We start from the raw sequence: 23,856 nt of genomic DNA, 5'->3' as shown, positions 1-23,856 counted from the left end.
AAGATTTTTTCAGCTTCATTTGACTGAACTGGGCTTAGGTGACAGTCTTGGAAGACAGACTTCTATCAATAGCTATTGATGAACCTAAGGTTTTTAAGGTGTTTTGACCCGTAGCCTCCAGGAATTTCACTCTGATAAAGGCAGCAATCCTATAAAACACTTACATGGGAGTGAGTCCCACTGAACTTAATGGGGCTTACTTCTGAGTAGACAAGCCTAGGATTGCAACCAAAGATAGAGACACACTGGCTGTATGTATACAGATACATATAGCAGGAAAAATTTTCTCTCTTTATCTCTCTCTCTCTCTCTCTCTCTCTCTCTCTCTCTCTCTCTCTCTCTCACACACACACACACAGGCCTACATGTAGAAAATTGGCAAGTCTGAAAGGAAGTTAGGTTACATATCTTCTCCCCAAGATGCTAGTTTTCTTAATGCAACAACTTTCTCTGTACAGATTCCATCATTCCATCATGAAGTCCAAAGTGGCACAGCCCAGACAACAGTCAACAGTCCTAGTAAGAATTTAGGAAGACCTCATAGACAGAAATGTCCGATGAACTAGGCAGGCACTTGTTGAATTCCTGTCCCGAAGACTCATCTCAAGATCAGAAAAGATTAGCCATTTCTCATAGACTTTTATATCCCCCAATATGACCAAATCAAGTTACGCAACCTTTTTGATCGATGAGTAATAAAATACACGACAGCTGTTCACCTGGAGCAAACAAATTGTAGCAGACCCAGTGATTCGGTTTAGACGTTGCTGTGGATAATGATTTGAAAGTCTAGGAAGATGCAATGGGGTCAGGTGCTCCCCCCCCACCTCTCTTGCAGGCCAATTTCATCATTCATTTCCAGTTGTTCCAACCCATGACATTCAAAACAGGCACACTTTCAATCATTGTTCATCCCATATGCCACCCTTTTTCTCTGTGCACTTTCAGTCAGCAACAATCGGGGGCCAGTTTCAGCAAGTTTTGGGGGAAAGGAAAAAAAAAATCAGCCTACTAGGGCCACTGTTTTCTTAAGCAAGGAGTGCCCATGGAATGACAACTATGCCTTGATGTTCACATGGCATACTGGGGGGGGGGGGAACCTAGTGGGAATAAGCTGCCAAGAACAATGTACACCACTGTCCCTGTCACCAAAGGAGCAGGGGAAAACAAATGAATAATTAAAAAAAAAAGATAGTCACCTAGGGATCCCCAGGATTGCTCTACTCAGGGGGGCTGCAGGAACTTGGGTGCACTTACCAAAGCCTCCTGCAGCCTCCCGGGGTGCGGGGAGCTCTGCGCAGCTGGCCAGTATAGTAGAAGCATAAGAACATAAGAACATAAGAACAGCCCCACTGGATCAGGCCATAGGCCCATCTAGTTCAGCTTCCTGTATCTCACAGCAGCCCACCAAATGCCCCAGGGAGCACACGAGATAACAAGAGACCTCATCCTGGTGCCCTCCCCTGCATCTGGCATTCTGACATAACCCATTTCTAAAATCAGGAGGTTGCGCATACACATCATGGCTTGTACCCCATAATGGATTTTTCCTCCAGAAACTTGTCCAATCCCCTTTTAAAGGCATCCAGGCCAGATGCCATCACCACATCCTGCGGCAAGGAGTTCCACAGACCAACCACATGCTGAGTAAAGAAATATTTTCTTTTGTCTGTCCTAACCCGCCCAACACTCAATTTTAGTGGATGTCCCCTGGTTCTGGTATTATGTGAGAGTGTAAAGAGCATCTCCCTATCCACTCTGTCCATTCCCTGCACAATTTTGTATGTCTCAATCATGTCCCCCCTCAAGCGTCTCTTTTCTAGGCTGAGCAGAGCGTGATTGCTCCACCTTCACTTTTTGAGCTTTGGGGAGCCCTGCAGACAGCTGCGCACCCGTGGGAGGCTGCAGGAGGCTCTGGTAAGTGCACCCAAGCCCCTGCAGCCCCCCCCCAAGCGACGTGATCCTGGGGATCGCGCCGCTGCCTCCTCCTGGTTGCCCCATCCCCTTAAGGGGAAACAGGCCAGGGCCCACAGTTTGGGGCATCGCGATGCCCCAGTCTGAAAAGCCCTGCTATAGAGGGTTGGGGTGGGGAGAGATTTAAATGAAGGGAAGGAATGGCACATTGTAGCAACCCGTACCTGAACAAGTTCCAGAATGGATGCTAGGAATTCTTCCAGTTTAATTGGGTTTAGAAAGTGTGGAAAGCAGGACAGAGCAAAACAATAGAACAATAAAGATATATTCTTCAGCAACCAGTTCCCAGGATGAGATGAAAGTAGAATTCATCAAACCTGTAGATTCCCAACAGAAGGTAGCTACCAGAAGGTATTAATTCCTCCAGGTGATGGTACAACCACCTGCGCTTTCTTTAAACTCCAACAAAACACAAGATGCTCTGTGGGGCTGAATGCACTTATACATTTATAAATTGCACCGTAAAAGGATCCAGACTACTTAACAAAAGCAAAACACAATTGGAAAAATATTATATTTTATAAAATATAAAAAGATCTTATTAATCTTATACACACAGAACCCCTACAGATTTTGCCCAACAAATGGATTCCACCCCCTTCTCCTCTTAACTGTGCAAACAATTTGATTAAAATGGTGTTCGTAGATCAATCCCATGTAAACACAAAATTGGAGGCGGAAAGAGGGACTTTTTGTTTGTCTGTTTACTTGCAAATGACAGCTTGAGACAGCACCCGGATGGTAATGAGATGTTATTTTCATGCCAGGGGCTATGGATTGCCTGGTGTCTTAAAAAAAAACAGAGCATGGAAAGAGGGGGGAAAAGGAGGATCAGCACCAAGATGCAGGTCTCTTGTTGTCTTGCATCTTGTCCCTGGGGCATCTGGTGGGCTACTGTGATATACAGGAAGTTGGACTAGATGGCCCTATGACCTGATCCAGCAGGGCTGTTCTTACGAGGAAAGCCAAAGACTTAGAAGATAGCTTACCAAGGAAGACTTCCAAGAAGCTAAACCAGAAATGGAAGAGGTGCTCATTCAAACTGCTGATGAAGAGCAAGTCTGCATTCACTCTGTAGAAGTTAATGGCTGGAACAAGGTTCCTAATGTACAGATTTCTTTCTCTCTCTCTCTCTCTCTCTCATTAGAATGTCATCATTTCCCAAGAGTAAGCTGCATCAGCAGAAATGCAAGATGAATGAGAACTGGGCAACGGCTTGCTAGATCATGGCTGTGTATAGAAGAATGCTATTTCTGGATCAGACCAAAGCATCCTACGTCTCACGGTGGCCAACTAGATGTCTCAGGGAAGCCTACAAGCAAGGCATAGCCCTCTTTTCTACTGTTGCTCCTCTGATATTCAGTGAAGATATTCAGCGTAGACTGTCTCTAAACATGGAGGTTCCATTTCACAACCATGGCAAATATTGATGGAACTATTGATGGAATAATAATAACTATTGATGAAGAATAACTATTGATGGATGATCATCTACAGCTGTGGATGGATGATCTTCCATGTATTTGCCTGAATTATTCAGATGTGACTTGATTTCCAACACTGATTCCTGTGAAGATAAAGTAATTTAGTTTCTCCAAAAATGTCCCGTTCTCTTTTTTTTCTCCGCATTCCATTCATATCACCTTCCGACAGCTTCCCTGGCCTCTTCACCTTCCTGCCTAGGATGAGCAATACACATTATCAGTCTATTTCATTTTGTTTTTTAGCTGCTATTGGCTTGTCTGCCTTCAGTTTAAGGAGCGGGGTCTTTCGGGCAGTGTCCCCTGCAGAATTCCTTCCCCTTGAGGTTTGCTTAGCTTACTCCCTTCCTTCCGGAGGGGAATCAAGGTCTCTTTCTTATCTCATTTATTTTCCATTTAGTCTTTGGGTTAAAGATATGTTAGAAAGACATCACTGTCCTGAAATAGGATTTATCAGGAATCCGAGATGTGCTTTGGCAGCTGCAGTGTGAAAAATGATTTACCAGAAACAGGAACCGGAAAAACAGTCCCACTATCTGGTGAACTGCAATAGGAAGAGAATATGGAATAAGGTTGTAACTGGGCTGGATTAAAGGGCAGCAGGTGACCCAGACACATGGGGTACCAGGTTTAGAGGATGCAATGCATTTCAACTATTGCGTAAACAGTAGCTTCACTTCTTGGGCAGCGACAGAAGCTAAAGAAACGTCACGCTTTTCCCCACTTATGGGAGAAAAGCCTGGAGACAAGATTCATTGGTTGGAGACTCTGGTAGAGAGGGGTACATGGGGGGGGGAACCCCTACTATCTGGACAAAGAGGCACAAGTCACAATCATCGATACAGAAATACCAGCGGACAGCAGAGTGGAAGAAAAAAGACAAAATACCAAGACTTACAACTAGAAATTGAAAGGCTGTAGCAGAAGAAGACCAAAGTGATTCCAGTGGTGGTCAACACCCTCAGTGCTATTCCAAAACACCTGGAAGAGCACCTGAACAGCATCGGGGCACAGAAAGTACCATCAATCAAGTGCAAAAAAGCAGCGTTGCTGGGAACAGCTTATATTTTGCAGCGGTATTTATAGGGTAAAAACCAGGCATGCCAGGTCCTTGGGAAGGACTTGATGTTTGGATAAAACAAATCAGAAAATAACACCTACCTGACTGTGCAAAAAGCTCATAATACTAATAGGCAGACATTAGTCCACTCAGCCCTCCTGATCTCTCACAAACTCAGTGTAAGATTCTGAAGTTGGCTGGTCAAACTTATTGATCAAGCAGGACATTTTTGCTCACCTGCTTGACTGGCTTTTGGCCAGGTGTTTTTGGAGTCACCTGCATGAGCAAATGGGGGAATCAAGGTTCACTTGGCCATAGGTGCAATGTGAGTTGGTGAAGCGTAGGGTGGGTTAGGATTGGGAAACACCTACAGCAGTTGGGGACGTCATTCCAGGTAGCTGCCCCACTGGCACCTCAAAGGCTGCGCAGGCAATCCTATCATGGTCTCTTATGGGAAAGTACAAACCACATCTGACACCTTCTGGAGCCAGGATGGGTCACTCTTTGGGTGGAGAGCAAGAATGAGTCATCTTCAAAAGCTTAGCACTGCGAGGCAGGGTTAGCCAAGTTGATTGGAAGACACACAGAGATGTTTGAAATAAGTGTAAGTTACTTTACTCAGAAGTAAGCCCACTGTGTTCAGCAAAACTTAGACTCTACTAGTTTCCTCACAGGAAAAACAAACACCTCTGACTAGAGATCAACTGTTAAGCAGAAGTGGTGATCCTCTGTCCCAAATTTTTCCCATGCGTCCTCACTGAATGTGGGGGCAATATTTTTTCCTGTTATAAAGATCAGCCTCACGCCTTTTTGAAACGTTGATCAAGGCAGCTCACTGCTAGTTGTAATAATGAATGAGAGCAAAAGGACACAATAAAACCACAAATAAAACACACCGGCTAAAACAACAAAATACTAAATGCTATTTCCAATACATGATCCCATATAGGTAACATAATCAGGAACATAAGTTAGAGGTTTTCCCACAGACCTGTGCTCTAAAGATCTGAGCCGATGGAAGGCTAGAGAGACAAATTTCTAGGCCCTTTGAGAGAAGAGCTAATTCTTTTGAAAATGAGCCAAGCTTTGACCTCACCTACCTCGTTGATGCAGGTCATTTGTTACACATTTCGGCACAACAATAAAAGAAACTTGAAGGGGGCCTTTCATTCTTGGGAATATTCTAGCCTCTGCTGTTTGGACTGGATGTCCTGCAAAGAATTGGAGGACATCTCCATGCATACCTTCTACCAGCCATTCCAGCAATCCCTCCATCTGAACTGCTTCTCTAATCAAGAATGGCTGGTCCTCAGGAGCAACAATCTGCTCACTCAGTCATTTCACAGGCAAAAATGAAGATGTTCTCACATCTGCAACATCCAACTAATATTCCCCCACCAAAGATCATGGCTTGATCCCTCCTTCAATCAGCTTATAGCCTTTCTCAACCTGTCTAGTTACAACATAAGTAGAGCCCCGCTGGATCAGGTCAAAGACCCATCTAGTGCAGCTTCCTGCATCTCAGAGTGGCCCACCAGATGACTCGGGGAGCACACAAGACCACAAGAGACCTGCATCCTGGTGCCCTCCCTTGCACCTGACATTCAGGGATAGCCTGACCTTCAGAAAGTTGCATGTACTCATCATGGCTTGTGACCTGTGATGGACTTTCCCCTAATTTTTACACCATGTGTGTTCCCTGGGTTGGCACCTGTTTTAATACTGATTTGAATATTATTAGATAAGGATGATACAGCCCTAGCAGTCCTATCCTGTGATTAAAAAAAAAAAAATGCAAAATGAAGAGAAAAAAACAAAAACAAATATAAAATAGTGAGATACAGTACAGGGTAAAACTCTGGGACCTGAGGGAATAAAACTAGGCCTTACAACCCAGATTTTTGTGGCGGAAGGGGCTGCCTTTTTCCAACCACATGGTCCATTTTTCCCCCCAGATAAATAGGAGTCAATGATAATTATACCCAATAATCCCATTTCCAAAGTCATTTACTAATTTTTATCCCACCCTTCCTCAAGGAACTTCAACCTTCTCCTCCTACTCAAGGAACATCAACCTTCTCCTCCTACTCAAGGAACATCAACCTTCTCCTCCTACTCAAGGAACATCAACCTTCTCCTCCTACTCTTTTAGCCTCACAACCCTGCAGGGTAAGTTTGACTGAAAGTTGCATCTGACTCAAGGTCATTCAGGGCCCTGTCCTGACCAACTTTCCCACATCAATGCAGCCACAATGAAGCCCCAGGGTAAGGGAACACACATTGCCTTACCTTGAGGAGGCCTCTGTGACAGTACCCCCCCCCCACACACACACACCCTGTTAGCACAGCTGCATCAGTACTGGAAAGCTGGATAGGATTGGACCCTCTGTGAACTTCATGCCTGAAGAGGACTTTGAACCTGTCAGTCTCCCCTACGTAAAAATGTTCCACATTCTAAACACTGTCCACTTGAGCAGAATCCCACCCTTTCTCCCCAGGAATGCTCAAGGTGCGCATGTGGTCCTTCCATTTTATCTTCCCAGACTCCCAGTGAGGCAGACAAAGCTAAGAGAGGCTGTCACTAGCGCATGGCCACCTGTGGCATCACTACCAGGGGTGCGGGCCGCACCGGGTGACACGCGCAGGGAAGGTGACACCACTACTGGCCAAAAAATTTTAAATCATGGTATTTTTGAATAATACCATCATGTTACATATCATTGGATGCATAATTTCATGCACGATACAGTGAAACAAACCACATTGAAATATTTCTATTCTATCGAAAGTTATAGCCCCAAAACCAGCGGGGGCAGGGTGATAGTCATCACCGCACCCACTGCCCAGGGCATGGTCCTGCAACTGCATGGGAGGAGGTCCAACATGGGGGTGACATGCTGGTCTCCCACACCGGATGACACGAACCCCAATGACGCCACACAATAAGCAGGATGGAGATTTGAATCCAGGACTTGGGTGAAGATTCGGCCAACTACACAACACTGCCTCTCATAACAACCACGGCCTTGCAGGTGTGTTCCATGCTCCATACCCAGCTCCCAGAACTGCATTCCTTCACCTGCAAAGTCCAGTCTTGGACTCACACGGTTTCTGAGGACGGCTTCTTGCATTTTGCTGGCAGTGCAGGAGCTGCTGAAAAGCAGTTCCTTCCAGTGGAAATGTACAAAGGGAGACAGAACCATGCCACGATGGTCAAAGAGACAGGGCAAAACCCCACAACCTTTAGGGATAAGGTACAAGGTTCTAGAGCAGTGGTTCTCAATCTTTTTAGCACCAAGACCCATTTTTTAAAATGACACTCTATTGGGATCCACCTAGCTTTACGAGACTTTAAAAGAGACGATCTAGAAAGAAACTATTTATTTGCCAAAAAAAAAAAAAAACACAACAAAAAAAATCCATTTCTTGTAAGGAGGCAGCCCTAATGAAAGCCTCAAGGCTTGAGGGGCTTAGCCATATCACCCGGCCTTCAACTGCCCCCCACTACCTGTCATTGACAAACTTGGGAAAAAAAATAACAAACCAGAAAAAAAGACGCTCAAAACATTTATCTCCCTATACTTCCACAAGCTTGCAAACTGCAGGAGCTCAGCTGTTTGCAGGCAGTTAGCCGCTATCTTGCAAACTGAAGGAGCTCAACTCTTAGCAGGGCAATTTGCAGCCATCTTGGGAACTGCAGGAGCTCAGCTATTTGCAGGGCAGTCATGTCTAGCTGTACAAAGTGTCACCTCAAGTATTCAGCAATCTGACTGTTCCCAACATCCTGTCATGCTCCATTGTGACCAAGACAAACAAACAGGGGCATAGCTTAGAGGGGGAAAAGGAACCCCATCCCTTACTAAGGCACTGCAAGGTGTTAAGGAAGCCGTTTTCAACCAGTGTGCTGTGGTATATTGATGTGCTGTGAACGGTCTGCAGGTGGGCCATGGGAGTTCGGAAAAGGGTCATTTATTAGTAGGGCCATTGGGGGATATGAGCCCCCCAACGGTAGCACTGTTTACCTTGTCAATTTCAAAAAACCAATGGTGTGCCTTGACAATTTTAGCACCTTCTCAGTGTACCATGAGTTGGAAAGGGTTTAAAAACACTGTGTTAAGGTTTAACCTTCACTGCACTGATTTCTCCAAATGCACTCATGACTTTAGGGGCATACACATTAGAGACCATGCACCTGCTCCCTGTTCTGAAATCCTGTGAAGAGTCAATCCCAAAGAATGACAATATAAGAGAGTGTCGTGTAGTGGTTAGAGCATCAACAGAGAAGTGAAAAACTCCAGGCTCAAATTGCCACAATTTTCAGTGGATGACCATCAGCTAGTCTCGCACTCTCTCAGTCTAACCTACCTCACAGGGTTGTTGCAAAATAAAAGGGGGGAAGTGAACCACATACACCACCCAGAGGAACTTGGAGGAATGGTCAGCTAGAATCTCTTTGTTGCATGGCCAGCTTGGTTTCCTGAAGCAATGTTTCACGGTCACACTTCAGCGTGACAGCACGGGAGTGATTGACAGGCCTCTCAGAACAGCCTCTGACACAATGCACATGGCCGATCTCAAGAAGCAAAACAGAACAAGGCTGCCTCCAAAACCCAATCTTTTCTCTTCCCCACTGCACAGAACATAGTACACAAGAAACAATTAATGGTAGTTACAAAGCAGCTTTACTAATGCTTATGGAAAATTAATGTGCTGCCATGTGCCAGTTTTTAAAGCTCACGTTCGAGCCACATTAAAACCACTGCACACGGGTTTAAACCAAACAGAAACCTTGCTGTGCACAAAAATTGGGAAAGTGACGGCATTTACAGATGTATTATCCACTTAAAAATCCAGTAAAATGAAATAAATGAGAGGACCTGACTAGAATCAATGGGAGGCCCTTGGCAGGAAGAGCAGCGTTGGTGGACGTGTGCAAGGGGTACAGGGGTAGATGTGTGCATTGTTACCTTTATCAGTCCTGTAAGAGGTAGGCAGGCAGGTGAAGCTGAGCTGTTGGGGGAGAGAGGCTGTCAGGTTCAGCCTCTCCAGGCAGTAGTCAGAAAAGAAAAAAAAAACCCATCCAGAAACACTGGGGGAGCGACTGCCAGTCGGCATGGACAACACTCAGCAAGATAGATCCAGCAGCCTGAACATGCAGAAGGCAGCGTCACATGGTCACCTCTCCTTCTTCACTGGTACCTGTCACTGCTGAATCACCATCCCTGTTTATCCCTTCTGCAGATGCTCATTCACATTTGTTCCTGCAAGTCGCCAGAGTTGTCAATGTTCAGAGTGCAGACCCCCCCCCCATACGCACACCTGTTCTACAGCAGAACTTAGATCTGCAAGTAAGGACAATACATCTCATCTCTAGTAGTGATGCCGAGATATATTTTGAGTGAATTCTCTGCATGCAAAGCAGTTGGTTTTTTTCCTCCACTCAGTTATGGCCTGCCCCTATGTGCCCGTCCATGTCTTCTCCATGCCACAGGCATCAGCCACACATGCAAGCCTTCTCCATAGCTTCTTAGGTATCTATTTATGTGAAGGGCAGAGGCTTTGTGAGAGAGCACATCCTTTTCTATTGCAATCCCTGGGTACCTCCGGGGAAAACGGAGCTCAGGTAGCATGGAGTGGAAAAACTGCTGCCTGAGAGCCCAAGCTTATGCATCTCTACTCAGAAGTTAGTCCCATTCTAGTTAACGGGGCTTACTCCCAGGTAAGTGTGGATAGGATTGCAGCTTCCTACACCTTGGAACACAGCTACCCTTCACAGCAGTGAGTGAGATTTGGCTCTCTTCCATGGAAGGCTCTCTCTCCCGCATGTGCCTCCCATGGAAAGCTCTCTCTCCTCATCATGTTTAGGCCATGGTTCAGTAGAGTCTAATGCTTTAAGGGTAGAGAGCCCTGGGTTCAATTTCTCACCTCTCTGGCTAAACAGTCTTGCAGAGTAGGGCTGGAAAAGATCCCTGCCTCGGACCTTAGAGAGCTGTTGCCAATCAAAGCAAACACTGGGCTGGATAGACCAATGACCCAACTCAGGGCCAGGCAGCATAAGAACATAAGAACAGCCCCACTGGATGAGGCCATAGGCCCATCTAGTCCAGCTTCCTGTATCTCACAGTGGCCCACCAAATGCCCCAGGGAGCACACCAGGTAACCTCATCCTGGTGCCCTCCCTTGCATCTGGCCTTCTGACATAGCCCATTTCTAAAATCAGGAGGTTGCGCATACACGTCATGGCTTGTACTCCGTAATGGATTTTTCCTCCAGAAACTCTATGGCCCTTTGATTCATCATGTACACATCCGCCACAAATTCCACCTCGCACATCAAGGAGAGACAGGATTAAGAAAATGCAGAGTGGTCCGCAGCAGCAGGGGACCCCCTCTCCCTGGCCGAGCACACGTTTTGCATGCCAAAAGGTCCCGCGCGTTCAACCTCCAGCTAAGTGCATTACGCTCTCCACACGCAAGATGAGTTCCCTGAGACCATCTAGACTGGTCCAAAAGGATCAATGACCTGGCCTAAGGCAGGTAAGCAGCACCTGGTCAGACTCAAAAGGTTATGTCTGCCAGAGCACAAGGCCAGAGGATGCGCAACAGCCATGCCCGCGCATAATGCCATGCTCAGGACTTGCAATTCCAACGCTCACATGCTTAGCACTGACAGTCCAGTCCTGATATCTTGTTGATTGCTTCACATTCCCTTTTCCGACATGGATGGATTCTATATAGCTCTTCCTCTCCCTCCAACCCACCACTTCAGACACAGACCTACCTGATGCTTGGGAACTTCCTATATTTCCAGAAGGCAGCCACTGATAAAACAGAACCATCCCTTGCAAACAGGGCTTCGGTTCAGCCAGAAGCTTGTTTTCCCCTCACAATCTCTGCCTCTTGGACCAGAAATGAGGAGGGGGGGGGGAGAGACAGAGGAAAAGCAGAGGTTTCTCCAAGGTCCACCCCACATAGCCCACTACCATCTTGCTCCCCTGTCCAAGAAATGCATACTAGCGTGTGAACAACTACAATTAAAGCTAAAAATATGGGAACAGAGAAGGGAACAGCATCATACAACTGTGTTTTTTTTTGGGGGGGGGGGTAAACAAATACCATTTTTCCACTCACCCTTTGGACACAAGAGGGTCATCAAAACAGCCCTGCTGGATCAGCGAAGAGCCCAATCCTACGCATATCTACTCAGAAATAAATCTAGTCCATGGGGCTTACTCCCTAAGAGTGGTTAGGACCACAGCCCCAAAATGCCTCTGGGAAGAGTAGAAGTCTGAAGGCAGCAACCCTTGTGTGCTGCCTTCAATTTAACATCCTACCAATTTAACATCCTAAGCAAGCAACTGATCCAGGTCATCTTTAAGGGACAATCCTTCCCCACCATACAGAAATGTTTGGGGGGGATCACGCTGGTTCCCCATCATCCTTAGCCAAGGATGGCTTTATGGGAACCCCGCAAGGTGCTCTTTCCCACCCCAGCACCTGAGCTGACCAGATGGACAGGATTTCTGCACGCGCCAAGCAGGTGTCACCTTAGAAAGACACCCAGATCCTCCCTGTGGCACCCACGGCTGGCTGCCACCATTGCCCACTACAGGTCCTTCATGTCAGGGTACTCCACCTGGTGCCAGGGGCTCTCCCCCCCCCACCAGCTCCATGCATGCCCCACAGGTGCCCCATGGCTTCTGCCCCTGAGCGAGAACTTCCCCTGCCAAGCCGATCCACACTTACCTGGGCGTCAGCCCCAATGGGGCTTACTCCTGAGTAGACCCGCAGAGGCTGCAATCCTCTTCAGGTTGCAGTCCTAAGCATGCTTTCCTGGGAGTGAGCCCCACCGACGTCCATGGGGCTCGCTCCCGAGTAGACCTGCAAGAGGATCGGGGCTGCAATCTTACGCGTGCTTTCTCGGGAGTCAGCCCCGCTGAAGTCAACGGGGTTCCCTCCCGAGTAGACCTGCAGAGGCTCGGGCTCTCAGGGCTGCCATCCTATGCATGCTTTCCTGGGAGTCAGCCCGACGGGACTCCACGGGGCTTACTCCCGAGTAGACCCGCAGCGGACCCGCCTCTTAAGGCTGCAACCCTACGCGTGCTTTCCTGGGAGTCAGCCCCACTGATGATCATGGGGCTTCCTCCCGAGTAGACCGGCGGAGGCTCGGGCTCCGGGAGCTGCAATCCTGCGCGTGCTTTCCCGGGAGTCAGCCATGGGGCTTCCTCCCGAGTAGACCCGCCGAGGCTCCGGCTCCTCAGCAGGGAGCGAGCCCGCCCACGCCGGACCAGGCAGGTCTCCCCCTTGCCCGGCTGGCTCCATCCCCCCCCCCGGCTCACCTTGCGGGCAGGCGGCTGGGCTGCTCCCCCCGGCGCGGCCGCCTCCTCTCCGCTCAGCCTCCGCGGCAGCGCTGGGCTCAGGTGCGCCCGGGCGGCCGCTCCCCGGCGCAGCAGGTGGCCCTGGCCATGGCCTCGCCCGGCCGCTGCCGCTCCGCCAGCCCAGCCGAGCCAAGGGTGGGCGGAAGAGCCGGCCCCCTCCCGGCTCCGCCCGCTCCGCTTCGCCCACCAGCCGGAGGCGGAGGCAGCTCCCGGACGCCTGGGTCCCTGGGAGGCTCGGGGACGCCCACCCCTGCCCTCCCGAAAGCCCGGAGGCAGCCTGGGAGCCGCAGAAACACAGGGTGCGAGGGTGCCCCCAAGGTCATCTAGTCCAGCCCCCCAGAGCAGGAGCCTGTCGAGCCTCTGTTTGAAGATCTCCCGTGATAGAGAATCCACATCTCCCTCAGCAATCTGCTCCACTGCTGATCCAGAGAAACACAGAGCTGGAAGGGACCCCCAAGGTCATCTAGTCCAGCCCCCCAGAGCAGGAAAGCCTTCTAGAGGATCTCCAGCAGGTGCCTCTCAATCCTCTGCTTGAAGATCTCCAGTGACAGAGAATCCACACCTCCTCAGCAATCTGCTCCACTGCTGATCCATCGAAACATAGAGCTGGATGGGACCCCCAAGGTCATCTAGTCCAGCCCCCTAGAGCAGGAAAGCCTCCCAGATGCCTGTTGAGCCTCTGTTTGAAGACCTCCAGTGACAGAGAATCCACACCTCCCTCAGCAATCTGCTCCACTGCTGATCCATCGAAACAGCTGGAAGGGACCCCCAAGGTCATCTAGTCCAGCCCCCCAGAGCAGGAAAGCCTCCTAGAGGATCTCCAGCAGGTGCCTCTCAATCCTCTGCTTGAAGATCGCCAGTGAAAGAGAATCCACTACCCCCCTTGGCAATCTGTTCCGCTGCTGAACCATCCAGAGAAACACAGAGTTGAACCAGGGACCCACAAGGTCATCTAGTCCAACCCTCCCTCTCCCAGCCACCTGTAGCAGGAAAGCCTACTAGAGCAGTGGTTCCCAGCCTTTAGGAGCCTGCGGACCATTGGAACTGGCGTGGACTGCATGTAACCCCCCCACGCCCCGTACACAAAGAATACAATTAAATTTGTAACAATTAGGGGTGATTTATTATTCATAGAGAAGACTGCTGGGTTGCAGCTTTTGCTGCCGGCTGTGCATGTGGTTGATCGGTACTCTGTCCTCTCTGGCAATCTGTGGGGGAGTGTCTCCCAAGTGAGCACTCCCCCTACGGACTACCAGAGAGGGCGGAGAACGGACCACCCACAACCGCAGCCAATGCAGGAAGTGATCAAAGCCAGGGTCTCCTGGACCACAGGTTGAGAACCACTGTCCTAGAGCATCTGCACCAGGTGCCTGTTTACCCTCTGCTTGAAGATCACCAGTGAGGGAAAGACCATCACTTCCCCACTTCCACTGCCAAAACACCCAGACCACCAGGGATTTGGATCTAGTTCTCCTTTCAGAGGCAGTTTGAAGACCTTTATTGCTATTTGGTTGGCAACCTTCAGTCTCAAAAGACTATGGTGTAAGCCTACAACACCCAGTATTCCCAGGCAGTCTCCCATCCAAGAACTAACCAGGCCTGACCCTGCTTAGCTTCTGAGATCAGAAGAGATCAGGAGATAGTGTTCAGTATAGGGAGATGGTTGGCAACCTTCAGTCTCGAAAGACTATGGTATAAGCCTACAGCACCCAGTATTCCCGAGCGGTCTCCCGTCCAAGTACTAACCAGGCCTGACCCTGCTTAGCTTCTGAGCTCATGGTATAAGCCTACAGCACCCGGTATTCCCAAGCGGTCTCCCGTCCAAGTACTAACCAGGCCTGACCTTGCTTAGCTTCCGAGATCAGACGAGATTGGGAGATAGTGTTCAGTATAGGGAGATGGTTGGCAACCTTCAGTCTCGAAAGACTATGGTAGAAGCCTACAGCACCCGGTATTCTCAGGCGGTCTCCCATCGAAGTACTAACCAGGCCTGACCTTGCTTAGCTTCCGAGATCAGACGAGACTGGGAGATAGTGTTCAGTATAGGGAGATGGTTGGCAACCTTCAGTCTCGAAAGACTATGGTAGAAGCCTACAGCACCCAGTATTCTCAGGTGGTCTCCCATCCAAGTACTAACCAGGCCTGACCCTGCTTAGCTTCCGAGATCAGATGAGATCGGGCAACTGCAGAAATGGTTTATTATTATTATTATTATTATTATTATTATTATTATTATTATTATTATTATTATTATTGTTGTTGTTGTTGTTATTGCTATTTACTCATTATGGTTGGCCCTTTGAAAAACCCTTTTAAAATTTATTTTGCTATATGCCCTTGAAACCTTTTTACCTTGAAAAAAGCAGGTATGCATATTTTTAATAAATAACATTAATTGGCCATTCTTAAAATAGGTTATCAACAAATAATTAAAACATAATAATCCACATCAGCGGCATCACAGCCCACCAGTGTTTGAACTGGGAGTTTTGCGTGCTCACTAGTAATCATCGTCATCATCACCCCCCAAACAAGCATATAATAGCAGGTCCCAGTGGCATAGCTAGAGGGGGTGCATAGCACTAAGTTTTCCAGGGAGCCTCACTTCAGCGTGCAAGCAGCCGCTCCCCTTCCCCACCTGGAATGGCTCTGAAGGGGAGGAGAAGGAGGTATTTCTCAGCTGCTAGATAATTCTCAGCTACTGAGAGGAGTCAGAACTGACCAAAGGGCTTCTCTTGGATCAGTGAGGGATTGGTGAATTATCTGATAAATAATTACTTGCATGCCATGGTGAGGCTCCCTACAAAACTTAGTGCTTTGCACCCCCTCTAGCTATGCCACTGGGACCTGCTATTATATGCTTGTTTGGGGGGTGATGATGACGATGATGATCCCCATTATTAGTGAGCACCCAAAACTCCCAGTCCAAACATAACCCCCTCTAGTTATGCCACTGGCAGATCCTACCAGGATGTTAGCATAAGAGTGAGTGAAACATATGGGACAAACCTGGACTAAACAACTGGAAAGGAACTATACTCCATTCATGGGCCTGAGTAGCTCCCATATGGTTGGGCACACATCTGTAGTCTCCTGCCAAATGGCACCCTAGGAAAGGAGTGTCATCAGCAAACATCCCCTCTTTGTGTGTGTGGCTGTCTTGTTTTATATTGCATTGGTAGCCCCTTGGGGCTGCAGGAGTGATTCTCCTTGTGATAGGGCAAGTTACCCCAGCTTAAAAAATACCTGTAATTGTCCTGTTCAAGGCTGAATTTTCAAACCACTGTATCTCCCTCTTTTCTCCACAAATCTGCACCTGATTTTGGCAGCATAGAAGAGCTGATCACCTAATTTCTGTGCACTGGAGATCTGGATGGACGGTTCACATTTTATTGGTGACAGAACATTCAGGGCTTATAATGATGGAGTGGCACCTGGCCTTCCTAACAGAGCCAGGATGGCGCAGTGGTTTGGGAATTGGGCTTAGATCCAGGTTCAAATCCTCGCTCAGTCACAAAGCTTTCTGGGTGACCTCAGGCCAGACGCTATCTCTCAGCCTCACCTACCTTGCAGGGTTGCTGTGAGGACAATAGGAGGGAGGAATTACGTATACCACCCTGAGCTCCTTGGAGGAAGGACAGTATAAATGAAAAATAAACAAACAAACAAGGCCGAAGCCAACACTTTAAGCCATTTCTGCCCAATGTTGCAAATACGCAACAGGGACCAAATGTGTACACCTGTATACCTGGCAAAAATTTAAATTGAACATAGATATATACTAGTAGCCACTGGAGCAAAACAGTGTCCCAGCCGACTTGCCCACCTGCCTGCTTTGGCAGCAGTGCTCCGCACCAGTGGAAACTTCTGGAGAGCTTTTTAAGGCAGCCCCAAAGCCCGGACTGGGTCTTTTATACATTGCAGTGCCTGCAAACTGTGTTGTGGTTGGTGGTGGAAGAGCTAAACTTGTCACTGTCAGAGAATAATACCCCAGGCGTTGACCGAGTAAACTGGGGACCCGACTGGATCCAAACAAGTGATTAATTGCTTGCAAGGAAGGAGTTTAACAAACAAGCCCTGATGCTTCCTTTTCCCACCCACCGGGTTTCACATCTGAGCTTCCCTGCACCAGATTAGAGGCAGCAAAACAAATCTGTAATAGGTTCACTCGAGTACAGCAGTTGGGTACATATCAAGCTGGTTTTGCCTTGAAAAACACTCTCTCTCTCTCTCTCTCTCTCACACACACACACACACACACAGAGAGAGAGAGAGAGAGAGAGAGAGAGAGAGAGAGAGAGAGAGAGAGAGAGAGTACACAATGTCCTTCTGGCTGCGGGCAGGAGGCAAAATCTTTGTTTAAGAAGTGAATTCACACAACCTCTAGCTTGAGTATCCCAATGAGGAAGGTAGTCCTGTTATAGGTATCAGGATGGGTGAAAGACACACCTCTGCGGGCTCTCATCTCCAACTCAACAATAAGAGTTTTTATCATCTCCATCCACCCCCTTCCAGGCATCTTCAAACTCTATTTGAAGATTCAGGTCATCACAGACGGTCAGGTTCAAGCTCTCCCTCCCTGTGGTTTCATTCTGCAAATGTTCGGGGCGAGCGGATATTCTCCAGTGCCATGCCTTTACTATCCCATGGGTTTATGGTTCCCCTCCTGAATTCCACTGTAATATCAATAATTCCTAAAATTATTGGCGCGGGGGCTGGTTGTCCCAACTTTTTATTATTTTGCTTCGTTTGTGTCTTTCTGTCCTCTAAGTGACTGATCAGGGTCTCCAAGGGGAACTTTATCAGAAGGTAAAAAGTTTCTTCTGGGACACTTTCCAAAGGGGGAGGAGAGGGGATGAGACAGAGCAGGGAGTGGTAGTGACAAGGGTGGGTAGAACAGGAGTGTGGAGGGGGCAAAAGGGAGAAAGTAGTGAGAGCTGGAAAAGTCTCCGGAGCCCAGATCTACTGGGCTCCTCAGTGCAGAGCTCAGGTCCACCTGCCATGCAGCATTGGCAGACCATATGCCCTCCTGTCTCTCTAGAATCTTTTAAATGTAGAAAATCATTGCAGAAAATGAGCATCATCGTATTTAGGTTCACACTAGAATGGAAAGTGCACCAAAATGTACTTCTGCAGCAGCTGTAGCCTCATAGGAGCTGAGCTCCTACGGCCAAGCGGATGGCACGGCCATTGCTTTGCGCAAGGAAATCTACACGCCAAAGAGCTACTGCAGCAGGCCAGTTTCCTCCCAGATTTGACACTGTGTTAAGCGGCGTCACATATGCATTCCTTGGCCAAACACATATGGCTTTCGAGCAACAGATGTGCACACAGCATCCCATGTGGGTAGCGAGTCCAGGTGAGATATGAAAATAAAAGATCCCAGGAAATTTGTGGGCCCCTTCTTCTGCTCCTGCATTCCCTTTCTGACCCTGAGTACAAATTATCCCCTTTAACCCCACCCCTTATGGGCCCTGTTACTGATGCACATGTGCAAAAACAAAATCAATCTCTACATGGTCATAGAATGACCGCAACAAGATGATGCGCACATGCACTTCTGCACGCTAGTTAAAAATACTATCATTCCCCAAACCTTTGAACAAGACAGCTTTTTTTGCAGTGTATTACATGCAGTCCTGCATATTAGGGGAGATAAAAAGAACACCAGACACCCCAAAAAATATTGCTACAAACGTGTACGTATAAGCCCACCAAGATTGCTTGTTAAAAAGAGATTTATCAGTGCCAAACAGAGTGGAGACCATGGCAAACAGCACACATATTCTGTGCAAATAAAAAAAAAATGGAACAGCGCAGCAAAGTCTGGAGACTTCTCTACGGAGTCCAGAAAAGACCGGAACAGTGTGGAGAGAACATTGCATAAGTTATAAAGTGAGTTCTCTTTATCTGGGAATTGGAACCCACAGAGGGTTCTAAAGCTGTGTCTGGTGGACCCACAGAGGATCGCACATCCATGAGGCTTTCTGAGACCAGGGGGACCATGTGCGGCCTTGTCAAGATTTCACTCTTTTTCCAGATAAATTTCCAAGCTGTGGTAACCTCAGCCGCATAGCAAATATAACATTAAAAACCCACCTGTAGTAGCATCTAGGCCAAGATGCATGACGAGATGCTTAGCATCAGACATCAGGTGGGACTCACCAGGGATCCTTGCTTTTCCACTTGAGCTAGGACTGTTGCACCTCACGTTTTGAGGAGTTGTCTCATAGACGGCGCATTAGTATTCTAGGCCAGCCTTGTTTTGAGTGAGCACCACTAGATAATTTTCAGCTGCTGCGAGGAGTCAGAACTCGGCCAAAGGGCTTCTCTTGGATCAGTGGGGGTTTGGTGAATTATTTATTTGATTTTGGAAAATGTATTAATTGCTACCCAGCCAAGGTGACATAAAACGAATGGACAAAGAGCCATTGCCTGTCCTCTGCTTTTAGAAACAGGTGACCTCAGCTGTTCCCAAATCTTCTAGCACCACAACCCATCTTGTTCTCTACAGTGGGTCGGGATGCAGTGCTCCCTGCAGTGCTGCAATGCCTATAAGGAGCCCCCAGAGGCTGCTTCTGGGCTGAGCCAGGCCTGCAACCCAATCCATTGGCTTCTACGGACCCCAGAATGTCTTGCGGAAGCAAACCGGAAGTTGCGTCTGCAAGCCAGAAGTCACTCCCACAGGGCATCCTGGCAACCAATGGAGGCCAATGGAGTGAGTTGTGGATGCAGCAACTGTTACCCTGCACATGCCTGATCTCATCTGATCTCGGAAGCTAAGCAGGGTCAGGCCTGGTTAGTACTTGGATGGGAGACCGCCTGGGAATACCGGGTGCTGTAGGCTTATACCATAGTCTTTTGAGACTGAAGGTTGCCAACCACCACCACTTGGACCTGGCATGACCCAAAAGCGGCCTCTGGGGTCTCCTAAGAAGGTAGCAGTTCCCAAATTGTGGGTCTGGAACCCACCAGTGGGCCATGACCTAATTTTCTGTTGGTCATGAAACTGACAGGGCAGATTAGGCTATGTGCATCAAGGGTTAAACAAGCTGCTATGGGTGGGGGAGCATTGCTGCCCAATCTCCCTATAGCCACTGGTGTAGACAACACTAGCTAGACAGTCCAGCTCAGTAGAAGACACCTTCATGCATTCCACAGAATTAGTTTGGTAGTCGATCACTGGTTTTGCATGCAGAAGATCCCACATTTAACTTCATCTTCCAGGTAGGACTGTGAATGCCAAGCATAAGAACATGAGAAGAGGCCCACCGGATCAGGCAAAGGCCCATCTAGTCCAACTTCCTGAATCTCACAGTGGCCCACCAGTTGCCTCAGGGAGTGCACAAGACAACAAGATCCCTACACCCTGGTGCCCTCCCTTGCGTATGGCATTTTGAGGTAGCCCACTTCGAAAACCCGGAGGTTGCATGTACCCATCATGGCTTCCAACTTGTGATGCACTTTTTCTTCAGAAATCTGTCCAATCCCCTTTGAAAGGCATTTAGGCCAGATGCCATCGCCACCTCCTGTGGCAAGGGGTTCCACAGACTAATTACACACTAGGTTAAGAAATAATTCCTTTTGTCTGTTCAAACTCTCCCAACACTCAATTTCAGTGAATATCCCCTGGTTCTGGCATTGTGAGTGAGAGAAAAGAACATCCCTCTGTCCACAATGTCCACCCCATTTTGCAAGAAGCGAAACTATGAGGACTTCCTGACCTCCCTTCAGTGCCAAAACTCTCTCTTCCCAGGCTCTGGAATACGATGCCTTTGACTTCATTCCCATCCAAGACTTTTTGCTTGATAGACTACAAGGATATCATTAGGAAGCAACAAGACAACCAAGCACTTGCCAGCTGGGGTATTCAGAGGTTCTGCTTCTCTGCAGAGGTTCGTCCAAGGTCTTCTCCTTGACGGTAGGTGACTCTGCCCTTTGGTCTTCCTCCGGCTCAGGCCGGCCCTCTCCATGTTGTGCGGTCAACCCCATTGGGTAGACGAGGCGGAGGGTTCTGGGAGAAGTACGTCCGTATCAGGGGGCCATCAAAGGCTGAAGCGTGACCCTGGATGAAGATGACACACACTTAGCTGCCTGGGTTGCACCAGTAGATCATTTATTTAAAACCAGCCCTGTTCCATTATTCATGCTGCCCTCTTTCATGCTCCCCTCCATTTCCCCCCCCCCCACCAACTGTTGTATAATAACAGGAAAAGAGTGAATCATTGCAACTGCATGGCAGATGTTTGGAGATTAATAAAAGCTCGGAGCGACCAAAGAATATTAATCAGTAGATAAATGGCCTCCATGGATGGAAATGGCCCCAGCCATTTACAGGTAATAAGGATTACTTGTTGGAATGGGATTTTCATTGGGCGGCTTGGAGACTTGTCACACTTGGGAGAGAGCTCCACTGGTTGGTTCTTCACTGGGCACCACCACAACACTGAAATGGGGACCTGGGCTTTGCCCATTCTTTAAGCTCTATAAACGTGCACGGAACTCCACAACAGAAGGGAGGCCAGGTCCCTGCCCTGAGGGGCTCTCAATCAAGGCACAGACACAAGGAAGAGAGAAGACAATAGTTTTCTAACTTTGCCAGTTAGGGACTAAGAGGAGGCCTGTCAGTTCTGACCGAAGATCCCTCTAGTCTCGCATCTCAAGTCACATACTGACCAGCTAGATACTTTCAGGAAGTGCGCCAGCAGAGGCATCAGTAGAGGCAATGACACCCAGAGCGGTGATGTCATGACATCGTATGACGTTGTGACATCATGTCAGAGCCCTAACGAGGGCTGATGTCCCCTGTTCCTTCTCCAGCAGCTTCCTGGCTGACTTTTGGCTTCTGCTAACCCACAGCAGCTGCCGCACCCCCCCCCCCCCCGCACAGCACTGTGCTTGGGGGTTTGCAGCAACCGCAAAGCTGCTGCTCTGTGGTGCCCCCCCTTCAAGTGGCACCCAGGGCATGTGTCCTGTCTGCCATACCCTAGATACACCACTGTCCACAAGCAGGCTGTGAAGGCAAATGTCCTTCCATCGCAGGAGCTCCTCAGCGTCCTCCTGCCTCTGAACATGTAGGTTCCACAACCAATTCCCAAAAGGCAAACTTGTCCTCTGTTCAATGTGTCAAACCTCCTTTGGAAGCCTTCTATGACAGTGCGCATCACCCCGTCCCTGTGCAGCAAATGCCATGACTTTGGTTCTCTGTTTCCTGAAGAAGTCTTTTATTTAGCAAACCCTAAATCTCCTGTGAATCTATCCGTTCGCTGGACCTCCACATTCTAGTAGTGAGACAGAGGGAGGCAGACTTCTTCCTGTTCACCTTCCCCACACCCTGCAAAAGATGATTCATCTTTCTCATCCCCCTCCGCCCCGTCCTATTCATCCTTTTGCCAAACTAATAAGTCTTAAATCGCCATCTGCTCCGAGAAGTAGCAACAGCGGTGTCATCGGGAACACAAACATCTGATCGACTTGCGAAAGAAGAAAGTTCTTCTGCCTCCCTAAGCCAGACTTTGCCACCAAATCTTTCCGGGGAGCATCATCGAGAGCCAAATGATATCCTTGTTTGGAACATCAGTCAGCAGCTGGTCTTCCAGATTGATCATTGGAAGGGCAACATCACAAACAGGAAAGGTCAACAAGGTGAAGAGTCACAACATCACTGCCTCTACCTTCTGGTGCCTTCTCAGCTTGAACTGTGCCCTCCTCCCCTCTCACAGAGACCACAGAAGCACTAACTGTCCTGGGAGGAGAAGGTGGTGGTGGAGGAGGAGGAGGTGAAGAAGCCAGTGAGGCATTTCCGCCCACACACACCTTTTCTGTTGTAAAGATTTCAATTTTATATATAGGTTGGACCTCAGTATCTGTGGGGGATCTGTTTCCAACCCCTCACAGATACCAAACATGCAGATACTGAGATGGGGGGGGGAATAGAGGACCTCCAGACTTGACCATAAGTGTCTTCCAGTCACATTCAGAGGTTTTTTGAAGTGCAGGGAGGTCACACGTGGCCTCCCCACACCTCAGGAGGCCTCAGAGGCACTTCCAGTTTTCCAAGAAACCGGATGTGCCTCTCAAAGGCCTTCTGAGGTACACAACCTCCCCATGTCTCGGAACACCTCTGGACATAACTGGAGGGCATTTTTGGTCATGTCCAGAAGTCCTTATGGGCCCTCCAGTCGCAGGTTCCAAACCTGCATTGAGTTACATCTGCGGGTTCTGAATCCGTGGATAAGGAGGACCTACTCTAAGTCACTTTGGGATCCTTGTCTGATGAAGAGCAAGCATATTAATGCTTTACATTTTTTTTTAAAAAAAAATCTATTAATTGTTATTTTATGCCATAGGAAAATGACTTTGGAACCATTATGGGTTCAAAATGGCATACCAGCATTGTAATGCAAATACAAATAAAACACTTTAGCCTTTCCTTGTTGGGAAGGTGACACAACCCCCTAATAATTTCGACTTGCATCTTTTCCAGCTAGGAAGCTGACCCCGTCCACCCTCAAATTAAAAGTAAAAAAATCTAATGGCATCAGCTTGGCACACAGGGCGGGGGTGGGTGGGTAAAGGTCAATTCTATCTCAGAATGAAAATTTTCCCTTCTAAAAGCAGGGGGAATAAAAATTAGATGTCTAAACAATAAAATTTGAGGAAAGACAAAAGGAGGGCATGTGTTTCTCTTGGAGACAGTAGCATAGCTAGAGGGGGTGCAAAGCACTAAGTTTTGCTGGGAGCCTCATCACAGCATGCAAGGGGCCCCTTCCCTTCAGAGCCATTCCAGGCAGAGGGAACAAAACAGAGGTTAATGCTTTGCACTCTTTCTAGCTAGATCACTGCTTGGAGGCAAGATTACTAAAGACTACTGGTTCACACTTCCCCTGGGGGCTGGGGATAAGAACAGGCCCTCAGTTTGGCTGTACTTGTCTTAAGAGGCGACTAAATAGCCACCAGGTAGA

General features: G+C 48.3%; 1 pseudogene; it reads left to right on the top strand.

Moving 5' to 3' along the window:
* Positions 1 to 19,619: 19,619 nt before the first annotated feature.
* LOC136659660 (5S ribosomal RNA) lies at positions 19,620 to 19,739 on the top strand (annotated as a pseudogene).
* The last annotated feature ends 4,117 nt before the right edge of the window (positions 19,740 to 23,856 follow it).

This window comes from Tiliqua scincoides, chromosome 8 (genome assembly GCF_035046505.1).
Source record: "Tiliqua scincoides isolate rTilSci1 chromosome 8, rTilSci1.hap2, whole genome shotgun sequence".
NCBI lineage: Eukaryota > Metazoa > Chordata > Lepidosauria > Squamata > Scincidae > Tiliqua > Tiliqua scincoides.
The sequence above is the reverse complement of the archived record's forward strand: the minus strand, read 5'-3'. Positions and strand labels throughout refer to the sequence as shown.